At 37.7% G+C, this 10746-nt stretch overlaps 1 long non-coding RNA gene across 1 annotated transcript in view; it reads left to right on the plus strand.

The window, feature by feature from the left end:
* The window catches only part of LOC129411101 (uncharacterized), a 19289-nt gene extending 8960 nt beyond the window's left edge, over positions 1 to 10329 (plus strand). The window contains exon 4 of the long non-coding RNA XR_008633154.1: positions 10254 to 10329. This is a non-coding gene — a long non-coding RNA (uncharacterized LOC129411101). The remainder of the gene's footprint in view (positions 1 to 10253) is intronic.
* Positions 10330 to 10746: the final 417 nt, after the last annotated feature.

The following is a 10746-nucleotide window of genomic DNA, read 5'->3' on the forward strand; positions in this document are numbered from 1 at the left end:
TCATAGGCCTCAAGTCCAACTCAAATCCCAAGTCATTGACCTTCAAGTCCAAGTTGAGTCCCAAGTCTTAGTCCATTTTATCAAGTCAAGTCTCAAGTCCTAAAAGTAGTGACTCAAGTCTAACTCAAGTCCAAGTCCAACCTCTGATATCAGGTATCAGTATATACTTCATTTCTCTCCAGCGACAAGGTCAGGACTCAAAATACAATAGACGGTTCGCAAAAACACGGAAGTGCGAGTTCGGACACCAGCCAGTCAGCGAAGAATCATATATTCAGTGTTGTCAACGATTCCCGAGATCGAGGATTTAAAACCAGAATAAAGAGAATGTTTGGTTAATTTCATCAAGGGAAAGATGCTTTTGCCCTTCTTCCTACAGGATTTGGGAAAAGCTTAATATACCAGTTAGCCCCGTTAGCAGCGCATTGCATACGTGACTACCAAATAGCAGCGATTGGTTAAATGATAAAAAGTATCCGCCTACTGTCAAGCAAACGAATTCTAACACTACAAGGTCAGACGGTTTCTACGAAGTGAAACCAGCTGATAAATTAGGCTACCTGTATTCTGCATAGTCTACAAAGATCAGAGTACCAAACATCAAGTTGTTTTTCATCTGTTCTTTTGCATCTTTTAATAAGTTAGTTGTATGTCCTAAAACATACTTTAATTACATTTATTTAGAACGTCCCAGATTTCCCTGACAATGAAAAATGACTTGACATCTTCAGTTGTGGAATTTGTCATGTTCTTCTCCATTTGTCCGTCTGCACATCTCTGGACCTCAAACATCTACCAGAATGCCGTGTGGGTTATCACAGCTGCCCTACATGCACATGAGAACCCACCCTCTCTCCTCGCAGCTGTTCCCATGGTGATACTCCGTGCCTCTTTTTCCTTTTCTTTGTCATAAATCCATGGGGTGAATTTGTGGGTCTCTCATCACCCACTCCTTTCCCATTTCCCCTGGACTTCACATGTGTGCGCGAATATGTTTGTCTTGTGTCTGCAACATTCACTGTAGCACTTAAAATATGTATCACAGACCCGATAGCAATGTTAGCAGGAAACGTTATTAGCCCTAAAGTAGCCATTAGGGGCGGGGACCAGAATTAGCCTTATCAGCAAAATGGAGACCTGTGGGACGTTGAGTGTTATATCAAGACATGCGTCAGTTACAGAAGGCTGCCAAGGAAAATAGTGTTATAGAGTGTTTGATGTTTGGTCTTCCTACACCCATGTTTTTGGTCTGGTTTAAAATCTGATATTGAACTAAAAAGGAGGAAGCAGACAGTATAATACAGCTTTATATTCAGCCGCCTGTTCCACTCCTATAGTAAGTGCTTTGCATGTTTCTGCTTCTTCCTGCAACCCCACATGATGAACAAAAATGCAAAAATTATGAAGTTAATTAACATCAGAGACCAGCAGCACTTGCCTTGTATCTTGACTTTTAACTCAGACAAACATGTTTTTCTCATTCTGTTCTACTGTTCTAACTTCTCTATATTCACACAGGATTAGATTTACCTGTGGACCTTTGCTGATTTGTAATAATTGCGGAGGATGCCTGAGATCTTAATCCCATGCGAATCCTCCATGTCTGTAGGTAATTTGTGGCGTAAGTAAAAATTCCGCCGCAAATTACCTACTATATTTCGCCAAACACAGATGTCCGGTGATAATAGCAGGCCCGTACGAATCTGCATCTAAGAGTTTGTTGTTGTAATTGCGTGTCTTTTCTATCTCTTTCTTTTCTTTCCGTGTTCTTTCCTCTTTTAATCTCAGTCCATGTCAGTAAAATAGAGTCATTTATGGACTTTGCTTATCCTGTGACAATGCGTCGCAAGTAACACAGAGGTGGGGAGGTAATTTGCAAATGACCAGATATCCCCAGGTTGTACTTATCCCGTGCGAATAGGGCTTTGAACCACGTTTCTTTTTTGCAGTAAGTCTCATCTTTGTTCGGTCACATTTGGACTCAGGAACTTTTGCAAATATAAACCAAAAAGGATTTAAGCTGTTGGGAATCAGCAGAAACCATGGCGCCGTCAGCAGAGTGTGTTGCTTTGATTTGCCGGATGTTGGTGGAACTTTGCGATGTTTTTGTTCAGAAACTTTGTGTTTTTGCTAATACGACACATTTTGAAATGCTACATAACTTATTTACCTGACATTTTTAGGCAGTAGTACTTCCGTCAGAGATCTCAGCTGGCTGTTTTGACTTGCCTCTTATCAGCTGTTTTTCCCAAGCTTGCTCAGTTTGACGGATCTTGTATTTGTGCTCCTCTGTTCCTACTATTTTGGCTTGTCCCAGTCCATGTCATGGTTTTTGTTTGCCAGTTTATTAGCAGAATATACTCTCTACTGCAAGGTTGATTGATACAATGATACAATGCATATTTGATAAGATGATATAAGAAAAAAAACAGATTATCACAGGGATGAGATCTTAATTTGATGTTATCACCATATCGCCCATCCATTTTTCTCTGTGCCTGTGGCTTTTTTCTCACTATTCCGCCCATCCATGTTTTTTTGTCCATTGAAGATTAGCCCCAAATTATACTGTGTAGCTCATTATTTTGTTGAATGTCTTAAACAAATCTGTTAGTAGTTTTGCGTCTTCAAACCCAATAAGCCAATGGTCCCAAGATGTTTTTCAGCTGGTGTGAGGGAGTACAGCTCGTGTGACTGTGAGATTAAAGTGCGGAAGTCTATCAGGACCCATCAGTCAGCCTGGTCCCTTCATGAATGGGCTGCAGTGAGCTCAGTCCTGGTGAAATTGCCCAGGTGTCTTTGGTTCACCTCTTTATCCTGACGCTCATATCATTAGTGTGAACAAGAGCAGCTGGAACTTGGCACACAGCATATATATGTACATATTCACTCAAGGGAAAATGCATACAGATGTAGTCTATCTATACTTCTTACATTTCATTAAATAATTATAGTTTGTTATACCTCACCTGGATCGTTTTTAATGTAGTTCAGATTTGACCTTCTAGCGCCTTTTTACTTTATCAAGATAACTCTGATTTGTTTATTTTCATGACTCTAGATGTCTTTCCTACATAGCTGTGTGCATTTACTATGGTATGAGAATTGTGGTACTGGATTGGACACTTTAAGAATGCTTAGAGTAGAATAGTAAATGGAAAACAGCTTCTATCAAAATTAAAAGACGGCACAGAGAAGCCAATGTTATGATCATTAACAATGAGCCAAATCCACAAATGCTACTCCCTTGGATTTGGTTCATGATGATTCTGCATTATATCAGCTTGTACATCTTAACTGTATTATTGATCTTGTCTTCTCCTTAGTGTGACTCATGTTGGGAGTATGGTGAGCCCATGTTTGATCTTGAGCTGCTGTCTCTCAGTTCATCTGATCCTTTAAACTGGAGGGGTGCTTTACACTCCACTTCAGCTCTTCCTCAAGTGTGAAAACTGAAAAGAAACTCAAACAGACGTCATCCCCAGCACCTTCAGAGGAAATACTGTTAAGAGAACTCACTGACAGATGGCCCATTGTTAAGTAGTGATGTTGAAATGTGCAGCTGATTTCCGTGCTTTCAGTTTCCCTCATAAGGCATTGAAGGCATTTAGTTGATTTTTACTTTTACTTTACTAAATGTGAAAAAACAGAACGAGTTCATTTTAAACATCTTGCTAGCAGTGATCAAAAGTTATTCTTAACTTCAGCGCATTCATAGCATTCTAATTATTCATCAAGTTTCACAATATTCAGAGGCCAGAGCAGAGTTTTGCCATCACAGTTATGGTAAAAAACAAATATCACAGTACACCAGCAGTTACTTTCTGGTTCACCTCAGGAAAAAAAAAAGAAAAAAACTCTTCAAAGAGGAGATATTATGCAAAATATTTTGTATTAATTTTAAAGTTCCCTCATCAAAAAAAATGCAATGGGAGGTTTTATACGTCATCCATGCATGTTTGAGTAATATAGCAACCTCTCCCGGGCCCTTTTCAAACTCTGACTAACATTTGACCAACGCTCAGCCCACAAAGCTACATCATCCATGCTCAATGATGGCAATTCTTCATAAATATACAAAACTATACACAACAAATATAGTCTTTTCAAAACAGTAAAAGATAACATGGTGATCTATATAGGTCATGTGTTAGCAATTAATACCCCATATAAATAAAATACCCCCTTTAAAAAAACAGATGCAGACAGCACACAGTGGCCTCATTTTGAGAGTTGTCTAGAGTTCATTTTGCAATATACGTATGAGGCAAGGAAGGCATATTATCTATAATTAGGTTAATATGATGGCAACTCATAGCACCACTTTGGACCTTTATACTGATTTACTGTAGCTCTGTCTCGTGACAGATTTGAATTTAGTCTTTAAATGCAGATAGACAGACTTGCCTTAGTCAAATTAGACAGTATATTCGTTGAGATAAATGTTAAATTTAGTTTCACATAATTGCACCAATTGGCCTGGAAATTCTAGTTTCTTCTGAGACTAACTATGTGATTATGGTTAGAGATCGAGGTATTTGGACCACTGTATTTAAACTGAATAGATGGTAAATCAAATGCAATTTTTTGTTATGTATTATGTTTTATGTTGGTATGTTCTCATGTGATGTTAACTTTTTTCCTTTTTAAGAAGGTCTATCATAGTTAAGAACATTTATTGATGTCAGAGTACAAAAAAATAGAGCATACAAATATTTCAGGTAATGGAAACATTCTTTGATTATGATGGAAGACAAATGCACCTTTTAATCTTGTACTTTACATTTCTTCAGTATTTCTGGAGTTACATAGTATGCATGCCTTAAATGCCTGAGATATCTGTAGACTAAGATACATGTTTTTTAGCCAAAATACACACTTCTTAAATACTTTATACTTTATGGTCATGGGTAAATCTCCCTGTTTTCAGATGGACGTGATTCACAGATTAGCCAATCAGGGACACATATGGTCCATATTGGAAAAATAAAGAAAGAAAATATTAGAGAGGACTGAAAAACATTGCAGATTTTTGCTGAGCAAAGCATTAAACTGTTAACATGAGGTCAGATAAATTTGATTTTATTTGTAAATGATAGGTGACCACTGACCAATGCGCTCTTCATTTCACACTGTGTGACACTGAAAAAAACTAATCTGATTACATGATCACGTTTGACCGGGCTAGAGACGCGAAGAAGGTGTGGGGACCAGACTGATATCAATCTGTATAAAACATACAGAGAGATATCAGTTTGTATTTTCCAGGAAAACATATTTTGGTTTCTTCCAGTGTAGGTTTGTCTTACCAGCAGAATATCATAAATCTACCCATGAAGCTCCAGTTTCATATTTTTATTTCTGAAGTTGATTCAAATAAACTCTGCTGTCTGAACATGCAGAGTCATTTGTTTAGTCTGTGTCTCTCACTTTAGCCTGGCTTGATCCTGTCCATTTGCTGAAGTGGATGTGATAGGAAGTGGTTCCATCTTGTGATTGTTTGGCTTTACACAGTAAATCAAAAGGCTTAAACCACAGTGACACATGGACCACAGTCACATCCACAGAATTGCCACCCGCACACACGAGGCTGGAGTGGGAGATGTTTAATCTTACTGTAATTATCTGTACAAAGAGAGGTCGCTTTTTTGTGATGGCATTGGGAGTTGGTATTAATACGAGAATAAATACTGTATTTAATTAATACTGGAAGTCCAAGCTGAGATGATAGATGTGATGATTATTAAGGTCTTGAGGTTTCCTGGAGCACTGATTAGAGATCTGCCCTGAACAGAACCTGAGTGTTGTTCACTGTGGAGCTCTCTATGTCCTTACATTTACTTTAATTTAGCAAATGTAGGTCAGTACAGCTTAGCCCAGCTCTGCCACCGGACGCTTCTGAAATCTCAACCTTAAAATGAACACTAGGGTGGGATTTAACATTTAACATAAAAAAGAACTGGCTTCAATAAACAGGGAAGTAACAATAACCAACATATTGTGAGATCATATCATCAAAACTTAATATATCAAATAATAAGGTTTTATACTTGAATGTGTTTTAAAAAAGGGAACTACATATGTCATGATCCATTGCTTCATTTCAGTGCAGACTATATGATAAAACAACTTATTATATATTATGCTATAAGCACTTTTAAGTCTTAATTCTTAGTAATATGACTGGAAGGACTGACATCAAAGACTTATTGAAAGAGCAATTTGGGGTTTGTCAATTCAATGGTACTTTTTAAATGAGAAAATGTTGACTCTCTAGAAATACATGTGTGTCTGTTCAGCTTTGAATTACATGTTTATTTTGAATTCTCATCCATATTTTTCAAGGCCTCATTCACATTATAATTTTACCACTAACAACAGCACTGGGACAGATTATTGTTGCCCAAAGAGTGAGAAAACGCACATTCAAAACCTGAGAAAGTGTACTGGACATTTATGTTTCTATTTTAATAACAGTTAAGGACCAGTATGGACCGGTTGGTTAGCAGACACATTCCTTATTAAAAGAGTCACTCATTTTGTCATTGTGAAACTTAAAATAAAGACTTACAGGAAATCCAGGATCTGCATTGCTTCTGTTTTTGCTATAGGTCTTAATCATAACGCTTGTGTGGTCTAATGTAAAGTTTATGGAGATGAATGTTCCTATTGTGGAAAGTAGAGTTTCCCAGACCAGTGAGTGAAGTTCTCAGGACATAAAAGGTGATCCTCTCCAGAACTGCAAACTGTACAGACTGACCTACATCTCACATTGTTGTCTGACACTTCTCATAACAAAAATATATTTAAATCTCTCTGCCATGTTTTTGAATGAATTAAAGGCAGATGATGTAGCTCAGTTGGATTTGTACTATTTATGAAGTTTCTACTGTTTTGTGTATCAGTTTGATGGTACGTTTGTGTAGTGTGTTTTTCAGTGGAAGTAGTTTAGAGTAATTGGACTAAAGTTTAAAAAAATATATATATACATAGCATAAGAAGGTATTTTGTCCTCAAATTGTGTTAATGCTTTAAAAGGCCTATGTTACGGTATTTTCTGATGTCGCTCATTCCTTTCCTCACTACCTGAAGTTGTGTTTTGTTTCATTTACATACATGTTTAACACAAAACCTGCATATTTAGTTCTTCTCTCAAATAGAAAACACTCTGCTCCACCTTGTGATGTCGTGGTAATACAGGAAGTGCTCCACTGTGTTTTTAAACTCCATACACCTTCACTAGAATTGTTTGGATGATTTTAATCCATGAATTGCCAGTCTCTACTGAACTAAATAACTGAACCTACCATGACATGACATCACAAGGTGGAACACAGCATTTTGAGCTTTGGAGATGTAGACAGACTAATAATAAAGCGTTACTCAAACATGGGTGAATGAAACAAAACCCAACTCTTTTTTGATAAGGTAACAACATTATAACATGGCTTAAAGCTCACAAGGGTACATTTTGTATAATAGATGACCTTTAAGTATCAATTGAAGTAGTACATTAATAACATAAGTTTGTGATGCTTTTGTTTGTAGGGCAGAGGGAGAATGTGCATTGTAATGTTGGGTGGGGACACAGGATGGGGCAGCATAATTCCATTGTTTTTCATTGAATGAATTATTAGCTATTTTAAAGCCATACACACTGACAATGATTGGTGCTGCATTGCGTCGGAGTGTGTAATTTCTTTATTGATAGTAGAAGAACCTCAGACTGTTTGTCCAGGTGTGGGCCAAGCCTTTTAATAATATACTAATAGGTGAGTTATATGTTCTGTCATAGCATAAGCAAATACATATTTTTACACATATCTAGGTTTAATGCGTTGGAAGCAGAAATATGATCAGGATTAGGGGAAGGCCTATTTCTATATCACATTTCTCTGACACAGTAAGTTTTAAGTCATATAATCAACCCGTTTTCTACAATATTGACAAAAAATATGAGCTACAATAAATGAAAGAATTATTGTCATGGAAGTTATTTATTCAAATATCTGCAGTTCACATCTGATTGTACTTCAAAAAAGTTACCCTCTAGTGCAAAATCGGTTAATCCACATGATCAGTATTGGGACCCAAAAATATTGCACCATGTATCATTTATTCAATGTCAAAAGAATATAGTAATTACTGTGACAGACCTACAGAGGATTAACAATTTTTTAATGAACAACTAAATATGAAATACACGATCACAGTTAGGAATAGCTTGATATCGCTTTTTGCATTTGAATTGGTCATCATTATTTCCAACAGAACATTATCACCCAGGAGATGTGTCTGCTGTCTAACAAAGAAGTCCTGCCCGGTGCATTCCTCTGCCCAGTGGAAGAGGGTCTTTTTGTTGTGGAGATAGGGGATCATTAAAGGACCAAGTCTGCTCTCTATAAGAAGCTCTTTGTGCTCGTGATCTTTCTCAATGTGGTCTTTGTGCTGAGACGTTAGATATGCCGTCAAACTCAAGTTGGGGGCAATTATTTGGGGTCTTTCTCTGCCACTCTGTAGGCCGTGGGCATAAAGTGACCATTTTGGACCAGAGACGAGGGCACTGAGGCGGCTGCTATGTAAGCATTTAGTGTGGAGGTGGAAACAGAAGAGACTGCCTGGAGCCCAAAAGAAACAGCAGAAAATATCTAAAAACTCTTTTCTTATACTGATAATATACTGTTGTATATTGGTTGGCAGCTAATATTATCTACCTAAACACAAGATGGGAAGAGGTTATATTGGCTTAGCTTCACTTGGTCATTTGAAATCTGAAAATGTAAAATCTTTATTGTAGTATTATCAGGAGAGTGAAGTGTTTAATGCTCTTATTGACTTAACTTGCTATGGTGTTTAAGCATGATACAATTTAAAGGGCCTATACTAAACTGTCTCCTGATTTATGTTTTAATGTTGTTTCCTCATCACAAACATACTTGGTGTGTGTTTTGTTTCATTCACACGTTTAACACACAAAGTCTGCATATTTAAACTGAGTTGTTCTCTCAAACACTTGTTCCACCTTGTGATGTCGTGTGAAAATACAGGAAGTTCTCCATTTTGTTTTTAAACATCATATATCTTCACTAGAATCATTTGGATGATTTCAGCCGTGGAATTGCCAGTTTTTACTGAGCAAAAGATAAAAGGTAGCTGTTAACCACAACATGACATCACATAGTGGAACTGAATATTTTGAGCATTGGAGATGTAGACAGACAGAAAGAAATACTCAAACATTTGTGAATGACACAAAACACAACACCAGGCATGGTTTTGGTGAGGTAACAGCATCATAACATATATAACAAACATATATAAGCTCACAAGAGTCAGTTTTGCATTGTATAGGTTCTTTAAGAAACCACCCAAGAAGCCAAAAACAAATGAACAGTTATTGCATATTTCTAGTGCCACATGAACACATGCTTCACGATCACTGCATTATGTTGTACTGAATGTCCACCAGGGTCTCCACCCCCTGACCCGCAAACTGGGAAACCCTGTGCTTTGATCATGTCATGACCCCTCTGATCCTTCTGCCATTCTCTCACATTCAGGCGTGGGGAGGGCGGTGGTGCCGCTGGTATGCAAACATCTCAAGACACACTGTCCCTGCCTGTGGTGTGGTTCTGACTGGGGCTGAATGGGACTTTATGGACACATGGCCCCATATTATGTCTGCACATTCTGATGAGTCATTTGAGCCAAAACAAAACCTAATCTTCTTTACGCACAAGCAATCCTGACAGACACGCACTGACAAGTGGAGCTCATCAGTGAACACTCGCTTAGGTTCCAGAAGTATATGTTCCATTCATTTTTCCCATTGATTTTTTTTTAGGAGTTCAAAGACATCATGAGGCTTAACAGCTACATGATAAATAACCTCCTTAACACTGTTGTTTTAAGCAACCAAAAACGCAAGATTCTGCGAGATGTTTTAATAACTTGGCAGTTAATTAAGTTTTTAACAGATTTTAAAGGTGTTCATTAGTTTGACACAACTACCCTGAGCAAGCTTTCAAATTTCTAATATACTTTTTTTTTTGGTCTATGAGAAAAATGAATGGGAACGTTAGTTCCGGAACCGCAGGGTGGGCGGCCACTGCTCCATAACAATTTACACAAGCTCTACACATTTACAATAATGTATATAGATCACCCAGATTTATTTACCAATGTTTATGCTGATTGCTGTATATTTGCATTGGAGATGTTGTAACACTCATGTTTGTGTGTTTGTGTTTCAGGGCGGGAAGAAGCAGAGCGGCCCGTGTGGAGGAAGAGACTGCAGCGGAGGATGTCAGTGCTTCCCAGAGAAGGGTGCCAGGGTAAGTCCCTTCCGACAGCACTGTAAATAACAGTTTCTTCCTCTTCTACTTCCTCTCTCGTTTTAGATCAGAGGAACCTTGTAAACATCTTACACATTTTTTTCCTAAATGTCAGGATCCATTGTGATACCAGATATTAGGTGATCTTATATGTTGTCTTTGCACATAATTTTGGCAATATTATGATAAAAATTAAATCGTGAAATGATCGTGATCTTGACGAAAGGCTTCTTTGGTGATATTTTCATATTATAGTTCAGTGCTTTTCTATTTAATGCAGCTCTATGTTGTATCCACTCCTTCTACTGGTTAACCTCAGTCAGGCTCAGAGTGGATTTAACCACAGTGAAGTGTGAACTGTCAGACAGAGAGTTTAAAAAGTATAAAAGTACATGATGCACATGAACCGTGA

The sequence above is a fragment of the Boleophthalmus pectinirostris genome, unplaced genomic scaffold (genome assembly GCF_026225935.1).
Source record: "Boleophthalmus pectinirostris isolate CB_2022bp ecotype Guang Dong unplaced genomic scaffold, ASM2622593v1 HiC_scaffold_1, whole genome shotgun sequence".
In the NCBI taxonomy this organism is placed as follows: domain Eukaryota; kingdom Metazoa; phylum Chordata; class Actinopteri; order Gobiiformes; family Gobiidae; genus Boleophthalmus; species Boleophthalmus pectinirostris.